Source organism: Cryptomeria japonica, chromosome 1, assembly GCF_030272615.1.
Source record: "Cryptomeria japonica chromosome 1, Sugi_1.0, whole genome shotgun sequence".
Taxonomy (NCBI): domain Eukaryota; kingdom Viridiplantae; phylum Streptophyta; class Pinopsida; order Cupressales; family Cupressaceae; genus Cryptomeria; species Cryptomeria japonica.
In genome coordinates this window covers 311,945,169-311,958,876 of record NC_081405.1, presented here as the reverse complement: position 1 = coordinate 311,958,876, position 13,708 = coordinate 311,945,169, and the positions used below count along the sequence as shown (strand labels likewise).

At 36.0% G+C, this 13,708-nt stretch overlaps 1 pseudogene; it reads right to left on the bottom strand.

Moving 5' to 3' along the window:
* Positions 1-871: 871 nt before the first annotated feature.
* The window catches only part of LOC131049723 (uncharacterized), a 61,131-nt pseudogene continuing 48,294 nt past the window's right edge, over positions 872-13,708 (bottom strand).

Sequence of the window (13,708 nt, the reverse complement as noted above, 5' to 3'; positions counted from 1 at the left end):
TGAAGTTCATGTGCATAAAGGACTGGTTCTGGAGAGTTTGTACGAGCCGATCGTGCAAGTGTTGGGTTATCCTATCTCTGCCAATGGGATAGTGCGAAGAATGGTGAGGGAGAAAACTTCCCAGGTGGTACTGAGGGCCTTGGATGGAGTCAAGGCAGTTCCAGAGTCAAGATGTATGCTTTTTTTTTTCTATCTGAATGCGGAAAGGAAAAAGAAGAAAATACAGAAGGCATGGAGCCTGTTCAAAGCTAGGGTGGTCAAGGACTACAATTCGGACAAGTTTGAAGAATTTATGAAGGAGAATGGAAATGTCTTGCCAGAGGAGGTAGTGGATAGGGTGGTTGAAATAGGTAAAGGGATAGCATATTTGTATAACTGAGAGCTGAGCTCTTATCTCCATGTAATGTTTTTTGGTTTTAATAGAAAGGGTACTGTCCCCTAGGCAGATCTTGCTTAGAATATATATATATATATATAGAGAGAGAGAGAGAAAAAAAATATTTAAAACCTAGCATATAATATATTTTATCGTGGCAAGGAAGCAATTGAATCATGAATAATATTAGGCAACACATGCTAAGAAGGCCTTGTTTGAACAATGATGAGTCAGGGTAAAACCTGGTTACAAGAGTTTGAGGAAGACAGTCACAAAATGACAAAAATAGCAAATACATGAATTAGAGTAAAAGTCCATTTGTATTTGCCATGTGGAGTCCATTGAGGTTTGTATTGAAGGAAAATCTCTCATGATTGTAGAGGTTGCAGCAATTGACAATATACACTTGTAAAAAGAATGGTATTTAAAAAAGATTGTGCATTGTCCACAACTACTTTTCCGGCTATAGAATATGTTTATTCCGCACAAATTCTCTTAAGGTTCAGCCCAGATGAATCCATAGGGAACCCAGAGTGCCAGGGCTGGACCCTGGACAAACCCAAGGCAATCTTGGCCCCATATCTGAATGCAAACAAAACCCACCAACAACATAGAGGGAAAGTGTCAAACTTGGTAACTTGAAATTTCATCCATGGGAAAACGGGGGCACAAAACAAATTTTACTTTTTGGTTTTTTAAAACTAAAGTAGGTAGCTGGGGTGCATGCAATTTTTCACAATTTTTCACAATTTTATCAATTTTAAGTAGTAACCAACCACTGATAAATCAGCACAATGTTCTCAAAGGAAGAACTGTGTAAATGAGAATGAAAAAAAATTGGTCTTTTCCCCACCTCACTAGTTTTCTTGTCCTACTAACGAGTTTTGACAATTATTCAGCAGTTTCTTTGGTGAGTAACTTACCAGCCCTATTTGCCTCACAAGTCCTCACAAGCTAGTGAGTCACATGCAGAATCTTTCTGCTATGACAAATAGTATCTCAGCAAGACCTGCAGTTATATTTTCTAATTACATCTGTTCATTGTAACTAGCCCTATGAGATTCTTATATTTTTTGTCTTTTACAGCTCTTAAGACCACAATCACAAGTGTTGTTGCCACAAGGTGCAAATAAATATGCAAGTAATGCACACGGAATACATTGGATGATTAAGACAGGTAACCTGTCTTGAAGTTTACACTCTTTCTAAATTCACATCCTTTTAATAGTTAACAAAAGGCAGACTAAAGCACTGAAAAAAGAGATCACACCTGATAACTGCGACAAACAAGAAGATGTGGTGTCAAGCGCAATGCTCTTAATTCCCGAACACTATGTTGTGTTCGCTTTGTCTTCTGCCACGAAGAAATAAAAGATTAAATTTTATCTCCAAGTTTGATTCGACATTCTGGTCAATAACATACTAAATAGTTCATGACCGAGCATAATGCAGGATAAAAATGATGGTACTTTTGTTTCAAAATTGGTAAACATCAAATGGAAACTCCTTTGCAACAATATTGATCACCTGCTCTCCAACAACACCAATAACAGGAACAAGGCTGACATGGACTAGGCAAAAGTTTTCTGGTCCTGTAGATATTGTATGATGGCAGTCAATTAGTGGTAGTATAAAAATATACTACTTAATAGAAAGCATACTCAGAAAATGGAAATAATGCAACTTACCCACAGAATAGGAAAGTTGACGCAAAGACTCAATAAATGGCATTGATTCAATGTCACCTGAATAACAAGGGTTTTACTTCTGTAATATACTGATGGTTACAGAGGTAAACTTTTCTATTAAGCTTGAACATTTGCAGAGAATATCCAAGTGATAAAATAAAATAAAGCAACAGATCCGTCAACTAATGTATGGAAAAAGAGTTCAAATAATCCGTGTGCATTTTCAATTTGCAAAAAGAAAGACTACTCAAAGACAACGAGATAATGCCATTTACAATACTTCCGAAAAATAAGTCCTTACCTACTGTTCCTCCCAAGTCAATGACACATACATCAGCTGGTCCTTCTTTCCCATCCACGGGAATTTGAGATACACCTTTTATCCAATCCTGAATGGTATCTGTAATATGTGGAATTACCTACATACCACATGTAGAATTTATAATTGGTGATCAGTTTTAAGTAGTTGATCATGTTCCTGGAAAAAAATTAACATGCAATGACTTAAATATGGCCGAAAGATTTTAGCAAAAACAAAATTATAGGAGGCAGTAATTGTAGTTGTACAGTCTTTCCTAGGTAGTCTCCCTTCCGTTCTTTGTCAATAACAGACTGGGCATATTCAAAAATATTAATAAAATGAGCAACCAAAGAAGTATAACATGAAGCTTGAAGGATTTGAAAGTCTATTAAGTACCTGATATATCTTTCCAGTGGTAATATTGTTGTCCTTGGTCAATGTCACATCTAAAAAGCGTTCATAATTACCAAGATCCAAATCCACCTTTCAAACATGAAAAAGTAGTTAGTGACCACTCGGCAACCCATTATTGTCTAGGGTTTTATGAATGAAGATCAAAAGAATACTTTGAAGAAAATAAAAACAATGACAAAATAGCAAAATCGACTTGTGGAGAAAAGATAGCAAGAAAAGACAAAAATTAAATTAATATCCATGAAAAAAGTACAACAATGGTAAAAGGAACTCAGGTTGTAGAAGTAACAAAGCACTAATAACCAAATCAAAGAAAACAATGTAACTAATTAAAGCTCAGACCATAAGATGTAACTAAAAGGGCAAATTGTCATGGGAAGGATAGACAACTCAATGAAGCACAAGGCTGAGGAAGAAAAGGAAGCGACCATGAATAGAAACCAATTTTGTCACATGTATACATTAAGGCTCAAGGCCAAACAAAAGAATGACATCAGCATTGACCAAAATAAATGGGTCAATGCAATACCGAGTAGTGCCCACCAAGTGTCCAAGGCTAAAACAGACAAGGGGGAGAATTCAAGTAGGAAGCAATGTACTTCCCCTAGATACTCTCCTAACACCCAAGGTTGAGGTGGTAGAGAGGAAACTTGTAATGTACGCTTCTTCAAGTTCACATGACCTACATTTCTAGTCAGGGGGGCTGGAAGGCCCTCAACAGTAAAATCAAGCATATCCATAATGCCTAGAATGAGTGGATTAGAGCACACTAATGGTGGTATGCAAGGATGAATGTCATCTTCCTAATAATGAATGAGTGCATTAGAACACACCAATGGTGGTATGCAAGGATGAAAATCATCTTCCTAATAATGAATGAGTGCATTAGAACACACTAATGGTGGTATGCAAGGATGAACATCATCTTCCTAATTTTTTTTGGCTCACAATATCCAAAGGGTACTAATTAAAACCATCAATCAATATGATGACTAAGAGAAAGTAACCAACTTGCTAGGTCTAGGGGTTCTCTATAAGAACTTATGCTTAAATATTGATAACATATCAAAGGAAGAGGGCCAAATACCTTTAACCGAGATAGTGGAAGAAAGTGGATAAAAATCACAAGTCTATGTACATATATTAATACCATATAGGATATATCTAATAGTAGACAAGGCACTTGAAGATAATTATGCTCCCCCAAGTTTTGGGGATAGGGACGTGGACAGCAGGGGATAGTGGGACGTGTTATTGGTACGGAGTTACTTTTGGGCTAGTTTCTAGGGGATTGTAGGGGATGGCTATTAAAAAACTAGGAATTTTTTTTAAAATATAGAGAAATTTCAAATATTCATATCATAACATTGATAAAACATTCATCATAGATATTATAGATGCTTAATATATAACATTAGACTTGAATTGAGATTTCACATGAGAATTGGCAAACAAATTAACAAAATTTAAATGCTTCCATTGTCAATGTGCACACATTTTATATAAGAATTATAAAAAAATGCCCAAAAGCTGCAAGTTTCAACTATAAAATGAGAAAAACATAGAAAATATATGGCTGTCCCTAACCTAAATCAGGCAATAGTAAAGTCAAGTTTATTTCTGTTTCCTTTTCCACCTTATATTTTTTGTCATGAATATTTTACTGTATGGGTGGGTGAGAGTAGATTCTCTAGATGGGTCTTTGTCAGGTGATCCTAAGCTAGTAGTTGACTAGAAAACAACAGAAGTAGATGATGACAAGATTTATCAGGTCACTAGAGGGAAATTCCTCTAGCCAATCTTGGCCATGATATTTGTTCCTAATGTAATAAAAGAAGCAGTACAATGCATTTTTTTCTTAGCTGCACATAGATTTACTATTAGATTCAGTAGTGTTGATTTGGGATGGATATTATGCTACAATTAAATTTAGATCCTGCACATAAATTGCATATTTACGCATCTGTATGGTATATTGGACACAATTATGCCATGTCTAATGACCTGTAAATATGTTTGGATGGGAAGCACTTATCGGGCCATAGGGAATGGCCTCGCTGTCCCTTGGTCGTCCTGAGGACAACTAGTCATCCCCTAACATCTCCTAAGTTTTCACACATGTTTCCAAGACCTCCCCAATTTTTGGGGTTGATAGGGGAAGGAGGGGACATTTCCGAGGCATCCTAGAGTCCCCAAAATAAGGGAACAAAACACAAGAGACACATCCCTAGGGAGCACTGAGATAAAGTTCTCAACTTTCAACTCCACAAGGGTACCAAGATAATAGATCATCTAGCTAAACATAATAAGATAATCTGCATTAACTTGTAATCGGTGGAACCATGCATTCAACTGACCAAGTGCAACTCTCAAGCCACATGACCAGAATAATACTAAAGATAGTTAGGTCGATTGATGATACCATCAATAATCTATAAGAAATGTTCAACAAGCTAAGTTGGAATCACTAACTTGTAATCTGCCTTACAAGAAATTTTAATAAATTCACTAACATTTACTTTTCTCTATGAGAAGAATTATTAAAAGGAATGCAAATTCAATGGTTTTTAATGTCAACACTACCATGGTAGCTCATATGACCTAGACTGAATCTTGGAACTCTTGTAATGCAATGAAATAAGTGACCATCACTTACACAAAAGGGTAGAAATACCCTTTGAGTTGAATGAGAATTTTTTATCAAGGAAATGAATCAAAAAACACTAGCACTCCAAGATAGAAGATGAGACCTATCCCCTGCAAAGATGCAATTGTGAGGCAAAAAAAAAAATTCGGTAAACAAACACTCAAGTAAGGATTAAGATTACATGATCTCCATAGGTCCCTGTTGTGAGGTATTCACACATCACCCCATCACAAATGGGGACCCCCACTTTTTTCTGCTTTCTAGGTAGTGTTTGAGTCTTTAGCTATTAGCCTTTGCATTAGAGAGGTATAAGTGCTCAAAAGGCTAGGAGTCAGGTGGATACTCTTGCATGAGTGTGAAGTAAGTTTGCAAAGTCTAGATATCATTAGTTCAACCATGAGTGAGGAAGGATTGCTAATTTGAAGGTCACCTCAAGTGCTCCTCTTAAAGGAATGAACTTCACTTCATGAACACTCCTTGTGTAGTGAATTTCTTGCACTTTCCCCATAGAGGGAAAATTCACTCTAAGATCTCATGTTGAGCAAGTTATCATGTATTGAATTTGAGAAAGTAAGTGAAAGTGAGCAAAAAAGAGTTTAGTCTTAATTTGAAATCCACTTCATAAGCTCAACCTTGGGAGAAACTTCATCTTCAAGGTCAGGAGAGTGAACTTCAACTTCATGAACTCAACATTTGGAGCGAACTTCATGAACTAGGAATTTGGAGCAAACTTCATGAAGTCAAGATTTGGAGTGAACTTCATGAACTGGGAATTTGGAGCGAACTTCATGAATTGAAGATTTGGAGTGAACTTCATGAACTGAGAATTTGGAGCGAACTTCATGAACTGAACATTTGGAGCAAACTTCATGAATGAACACACATGAGCAAACCTCACCTTCAAACCTTCATGATCAAAATTAGAAGTAAAGGAGCGAAGAGTACTTGATAGCATTTAACCTCGAATGGATTCTATTTGAAATGAACTTCACGAACTCAACAACACAAGTGAACTTCATGAGTTCAAGATTTGGAGTGAACTTCATGAGTTGAGAGAGACAAGCGATCTATTGGTTATGCTCAAGTGTTGTAATTATTTCATTGGCCAGAACTGAGTTTGTTGTAACAAATCCTAATTAGGGTTTTCATTGTAAAATCTCGACCATTGATCTCAAATTGATCTAAGCCATTCATTGTAATGACCTCTCAATATAAAGCTCCCGGTCCTCATTTTGTAAAGGTTAATAGTGAGTAGAATAGTGAATAGAGAGAGAATAGAAGAATAGAATAGCAATTAGAGTAGAGTAGGAAGAGAAGGCATAAATTGGTGCCTAAGTTGTATATGAAGTCCATTTTCATTGAAGTTATGGTGAAGTGTGTTGTTTCTTTACAATGTGCATGGTTTCTTGTTGGATCTTCATGCTGGATGACAAATAAATTAGATTGAATGGAGGAATTTGTTGAATGTATTCATGAGGAATCTGCCTAGTCCATACCACTAGCCTCTTGTTGATTGTAAGTGTGCCTTGTGTGGTCAACTGGAAATGATATGAGCTTAACTTCAAATTGTTATGCATCCATTATTTATGCATCAACTTGAATGGTGAACAATGTTTGATAGTAATGGTTTGAACATCTTAAAATACCCTTAGAAGATTGCACTAAGGTTGTGTCAAATTGTTCAGTTTGATGGTGAGACCTCACTCAGTAGGATTCCATCTAATCATTCATCCATCTTCTTACATTTTAGGCCCTAGAATAGACCTTCTCAACCCTTCACCTTTTTCTATTTTTTTTTTTTTAAATCAAGCTATTTAGGACAAAGAGCATCACCATATTGCAACATCAGATGATCCAGTTCCAGCAATTCAAACATTCGACAATTTGACGTAAGTCCCCTTGTGATTCCAGCATAATCACTTCAACCAACAGAGCTTATCCACACATAGTGACCCTACATTCATGAACTTTGGAGTCTTCTCAAGTGATCCTTAAGCTAATCTTCAGCATTTGAGAGATTTTATTCAAGAGAGGATAAGATACTTTTGGGGATTTTATTATGTGTTTGCATGTGCGTAAAAAACACATCAACAGTCCCCTTTGTAGATGTGAGAAAATAAAGAAAAAGCCTCCCCAAAGATGTTGAAGATCACAATCTTACATTTATTGAGGTTGACTAGAAACTAGAAAATTTGACAAAACCAATTATGAGCATAAAGTTCTTTGTAGACCCTCAATAGAGTTGAAGCATCAAACCATCAACAAAAAATTGTATATCAATAAGAACATGATGTAAAAGATCAACATAATTATGACAACTAAGAAAATCTTCAAGCTCAACTATGCAATACTGAAGAGATTTAATAAAAGAGAGCACACTTGTGTTTCCACTCCAATTATGCTCTTAGAGAGACAAAGGGGAGCCCACATTGACCAACAACCATTTCCTTGAGAGTTATGATGGCAATTATGAAGGAATCTTAAACACCATTACCATTCAACATTTGTAAAATTAAATATTTTGAAACTAGTTCAAAGACCTTTCTAAAGTCTACAAAACAAAAACATAAGCCTTAGGAGACTGCTAATGAACCTCCTCACAAAATATCCCAATGAGAAATTTTTGAGCATAGTTTACAACATTCTCTTAAAGCTTGCCTCACAATGAGATTGCCACTATTTATGAACTCAAAAGACTTCATTTCCAATAATGTGGCATAAATCTTGAAAAATGTGTGCCCAACTATATTAGTCCAATAGTTATTTGGGTTAAAAATATCCCCAACTTATAAATGGGGTGAATGATAAATTGTAGTCAAGAGTGGGGAATGCCCAAGCAAAGCGCCTCACTAAAGTTTAATATAGGGATGGTGGATGAATCCACACCATATTTGAGGAACAATACATGAGTCCTATCACAATCAATTACTTTTATAGCAAACAACTTTTGAGTAGCCTTCCAAATCACATGAAAATAATAACAAAGAGAACTGCAATAAGAGACCTAAGATCAGCATGTAAAATGGGAATACATTTCATGGAAGATAGTATGCCAAAAGGTCATTTGAGAATGATGGTGAGCATCAAGAAGCTCATGTTTCCTACACACAAGAAACTCTAGTTCTTTTGTCAAAAGAGACAATTATAGTCTTTCCCTAGTTATGACAATGTAGATGGAATACTATCTAGACATATACTAGGAAAGACAAGGAAAAATCAAGTGCACATAGAGCATTAATTTGAACTATAGTTTGGTGGATTTTAGGATATCCAACATGCGAAGGGAAGAGTTAAGAGGTTATATATAGAGAAGAGTCAAAACCATTGGATTGGCAATAGGAGCCTAGTGGGAAGAAATCAAAATATCAAATGTGATATATATTTCTTGGAAGATAGGTATGCCAAAAGGCCATTGGAGAATGAAGGAGAGCATCAAGAAACTCATGTTTCCTAGACACAAGAAACTCACATTTCTTTTGCCAAATGAGACAATGATATTATCACCCTATGAGAGATAAGTGGAATAATCAAGTGCACACCAAGCCTCAACTTGAACTATGGTTTGGTGGATATTGGAGGATTAAAGGTGAGAATGGGAGGATTAAGATATAATGTCCCTTTCTTCGACCTAGGTGTGTGGAGAGGCCCCTTTAGCCTATCTCATTCTCATAGGCTAATTAGGGGATTTTGCAAGGCAATAATTTAATTATCTTTCAAGCAACTAGTATTTAATTAATTATGTTATTTATATATTATTGAATTAAGTGGCGCTAAATTAAAATATTATTAGGTCAATTTATGAGGATTTATAAGGTTTATTATTTAAAGTGAATTTTAAATTATGAATTTCTAGAAAGTTTGCAAGTGAGGGTATAAATGGAGATGCGAAAGGGAAAAATAGGACATCTTTAGCTATTTCATATTTTCTCATTGTGAAGTTTGGATTACACCACGTGTCCTCACATAAACCATGTATAACCTAAGTATGCTTAATAATGTGTAGGAAAAATAAATATAAAAAACCTACACTAACACATCCCCTTAAGTATAGCTTGGGTGGGTGAAAAGATGCAAAGATGGGTCCCGAATACAAGGCCATGTTAGGTACCCATGTACAATGATGAAACTTCTCAAAAGATGAGAAAAAGAAGACCCATAGGACAAAAGTCCCCCCCAAGAGAGAAGAAGAAGAGAGACCATGCAATCCCCCAATGTAGAATCTCCTGCATTGTTGGTGAATGCTCAACACAAGAAGTTGAAGATGGTACAAGATTGTTGAACAATCAAATTGTGGGTGAATGATCGACACAAGATATTGTGGGTGGATCCACTATCAATCAAAATTATTATCCTTTTTCATTGTAGAACTCCTCTAATAGGAAAGGAGTGATATCTAGGTACTCCTAAAAGTGTTGCAAGTGTGCCCCTGAAATGTTCTCTATCTACCTTCTCTTCATACTCAACCTCACCTATAACATCCTCGGGCTCAACTTCTCCTACCTCCAAATCCTCATCAAAACTGCCTCTATATAGTGGATTTATCCTTTTCCCAAACACCTATTACTTTGTACTTGTGGCTGTCTACAAGTCAAACATAGTTTTTTTATCCTCTGTAGCTCATTTTTGGATTCATCCACCTTGCTATCCTTTAGAGGCAATATCTTAGGATGGGGAACATTCTTATGAAACAACTTCCTCTACTGCCTTGTTGGTGTGCTCTTGGAAAAAGAATTATTCTTTACAGCGAAGTGCTCTAAACTTAAGGCCCTTCGAATGGTGTCCTCCAATCATTGGCTCAAAAGCTCTCAGCAAACCATTGGATGACTCTAATAATCCCTCAATGAATAGGAACATGAGTCTCTTATCCGTCACATCTGGAACCATGATTGAAAGCCTTTGAAATTTTGCTACATAATCCTCCATTAAACCACACTGCCTCAAATGTGTCAAGTCCTTGAAATACACCTCTTGATCCCTTTAATCAAACCTTTCAATGAGCTTTTGTGTGAAAGCAGCATATGTCACAATATGATTAAGCCCTTATGTTATCGAACCATGATACCACCACTCATGAGCCACGCCCTCTAAATGTAGAATGGCAAACTTGATAGCTTCATCTTATGTCATAAAGTTAAGTGAAAGGTATCTAACTAATTTTTGAACCCAAGCCTATGCAATAATATTTGTGGAACCATCAAATATAGGAAGTGTCAATTTGCTCACTTTGTGTTAAAAATATATATTAAACTGCTACATAGTTTATCTCTTATCACTCCTTGATCCGCTTCTTCATCTAGCATTATTGTACTATTCAAATGAATCTCCCTTCTAGCATCTGGATCAAGTCTCATATACTCATCTACAATGGCAATGAAATCATTTGTGGGCTGATTTTGTTCTTCTCCTTGTGGTGATTCCACTCTAGGAAATAAGGTGGGGCTGGAAGGGTTGATACAGCTAGGGGTCTGCTATTATTAGTGTGATTTCTAGCCACATACTAATTTGAATTACTTCCTTCTCCAACATTGTTCAGTGTAGCTATGTTGGTAATGGTTTTACATCATTTGTACTACCATTTGTGTCATTCGTTCTTGCCTTTTTGGGTATGCCGTCAAATTATCTTCTTGTTCAACTATTTTCTTCATACCTCTACCTCCAATTCCACTGATATTTCCTTGTTTGGCTGCTTCTACTTTCTTCCTCTCTCTTTCTAAGGTTCTCTGGTCTATTTGACTTAATTACATGCACAAGAATCGCCCAATAGGTTGGCAAGACTACCTGCTCAGATACCAATGTTGTGACCCTTTTGTATTAGAAATAATCAATGAGACAAATCCCAAACCTATAATCAAGTTTAATTAAACCCTACCAATGACTGCAAATCTAGCGATCACTATTAGTTAGGGCAACTTTATCCATCTAATGCAACTTTAGATAATACAAAATTCATTCACTATGAAAATTTGTAGTTGTTAATGACCTTATTGTACAATGCACAATGAAATTGAAACCAACATTGTTGTATATCTTAGTTCATAGATAGATTACACAAATGTTCAAACTAAAGGAGCTCACAATGATTACAAATTGACAAATCAACAATCCCAGATCTAGAATATCACAGTGTTTTGGTACAAATTGCCAAGGGTTGATTGTTTAGGAAGAATATAATATCCAAGTTGAACCCTAACATTGAGTCTCTTGCCCTTGCGAATTGACCTTCAACTTTCTAAGTATAGGTCACCATGAAAATCAATGGATTTGGCTTGGGATAGCTAGAATCGCCTTTGAAGTGATTTCATGTGTGTGAAATTTTAGAGCTTGATTTGGCTTGCATTCGTATGACCACACTGGTTGAGGTCTATACTTGATATATGGGTGATAATGACTACTACTAGGCATGCCTAGATGGCGCCTTAGGGCTAGAAATGGCTTAAGCAATTCCTCCACTCAGCAATCCTCTATGCTTGCAGTGCTTAAGTATGGGATTTGTCCCTGATGGAGCAATGGTTGTGAAGAATGCCCTCCCTAGTCTAATGAATTATGCTTCTACAATGATTTGGCCTTTGCACTTCCTCTTGGATGTAGCCTAGCGGTTGTCTATGTCATAGTTGACTATTTTCTGGTAAGGAGTTGATCTAGGCACTCTTCTATTGATTTGTTCGTTGTTATGGTCTGATCTGCAACCTAGCATATGTCTATAATGTCAAAATATGAAATCAGATTTGATCCCTAAAGAACTAATTTGAATGTCAATAAAGTTGGCTGTGAAGGGTTTCGCCCTCACCTCCCAAGGTCTCTTCACAAAGATTTATGTAGATGTTCAGAGTAGATTTGCTTATGCAGCACCCAAAGATTATGCCCAAAAAGTTATCTTTTCAAAAGAAGTGAAAACACTACATATACCAGCTGTAAGAAACCTAGGTCAGCCCAAAATAGGCTCTAGCAATATAGTTTGATTTTTATTTTTTTTATTTTATATTTTATATTTATTTTAAATATTTACATTAAGAGTGTTTAAAAACAATTTTATTTAAGCTAAGCTGGAATTGGCCTTAGGAAGGGGACATGATAATAAATTGGTTACAGAATATATATATGAATGTAAATCAACAGTTAATGTATGAGATATCAGCAATGGCGTATGCTTGCAAATTGGTTGTTAAAATGCCTACATATTGTTCAACGCATGCCAATTATTTGTAGATTTTCCTATGATTATGAAAGATAGTTGCAGCTATTCCTAAGCATAAAACTTAGGAAATTGAATGGTTAAATGTCCACCGACTATTTGTTGAACTGTCTGTAATGTCCCCTTCCAATTTTTGTCCTAGAATTATAATTATATCAATTTAACATTAGGGTTACTCTTAAATAGTAAGGTTTATCATGCTTCTTACTAGGAAGATCAACATATTTCAACATAACTGTTATGCTTAGGTTCAATTATTGCAACTAATGAACATTTAGCTTTCATAATACATTTGATAACTATTACAGTTAAGCCCCAATCCCTACCTCTAGCATAATCCTCAACCCTATGAAGGATAGGGAATAACCATGTTAGGGTGCTAGAAACTATCCTTCACAAATAGTGCCTTTGTATGATGTAACACATGCCCATTCTACCACAGGTCTTATCTATTGCCCTTTTATGATGTAGCATGGTCTATTCAATGGTCCACCGTAAGACTTACCTATCTTGTGAGGTATTAATACCACCTCTCCCTAACATTCCCACATTCAATCCTTCTTAGGGGCAATAGAAAAGATTAAAGATTAGGCTACCATATAACAATTCTTAATGTAGTAAGATTGTAAATGTTATGAAGTATGACTGTCATACATATTGCAGTCCATATTAATATTACTACTAGATTCTGTATAAGAACATTATCAAGCTTCATATATTAAGCATACATATTAAGCACATCCCCATGCATACCACCAAAAACAAAGATGTTACTGTTTGTAACTTAATAATAGATCTGATCTGATTGATGGTGATTCACCAGATGCTATAATTCATTTCCTTTATATCTCTTAATGTGAGGGATAGCTCACACCTCTTCATCATGTATGCCCTTTGGCAGGAGACACACCCTTTCATCATTAGCACCCTTTGAAAGAGTGCAACTCTTCATTATTTCTACCCTTTGAAAGGGACACAACCTTTCACAATCAGATCTGCACTTCTTATTTAAATTAGATCTGCACTTCTAACTCCCAAATTATCCCCCCCTTCAAATGAGTTCTCTTCTACCTTTTATACCTCATATTTG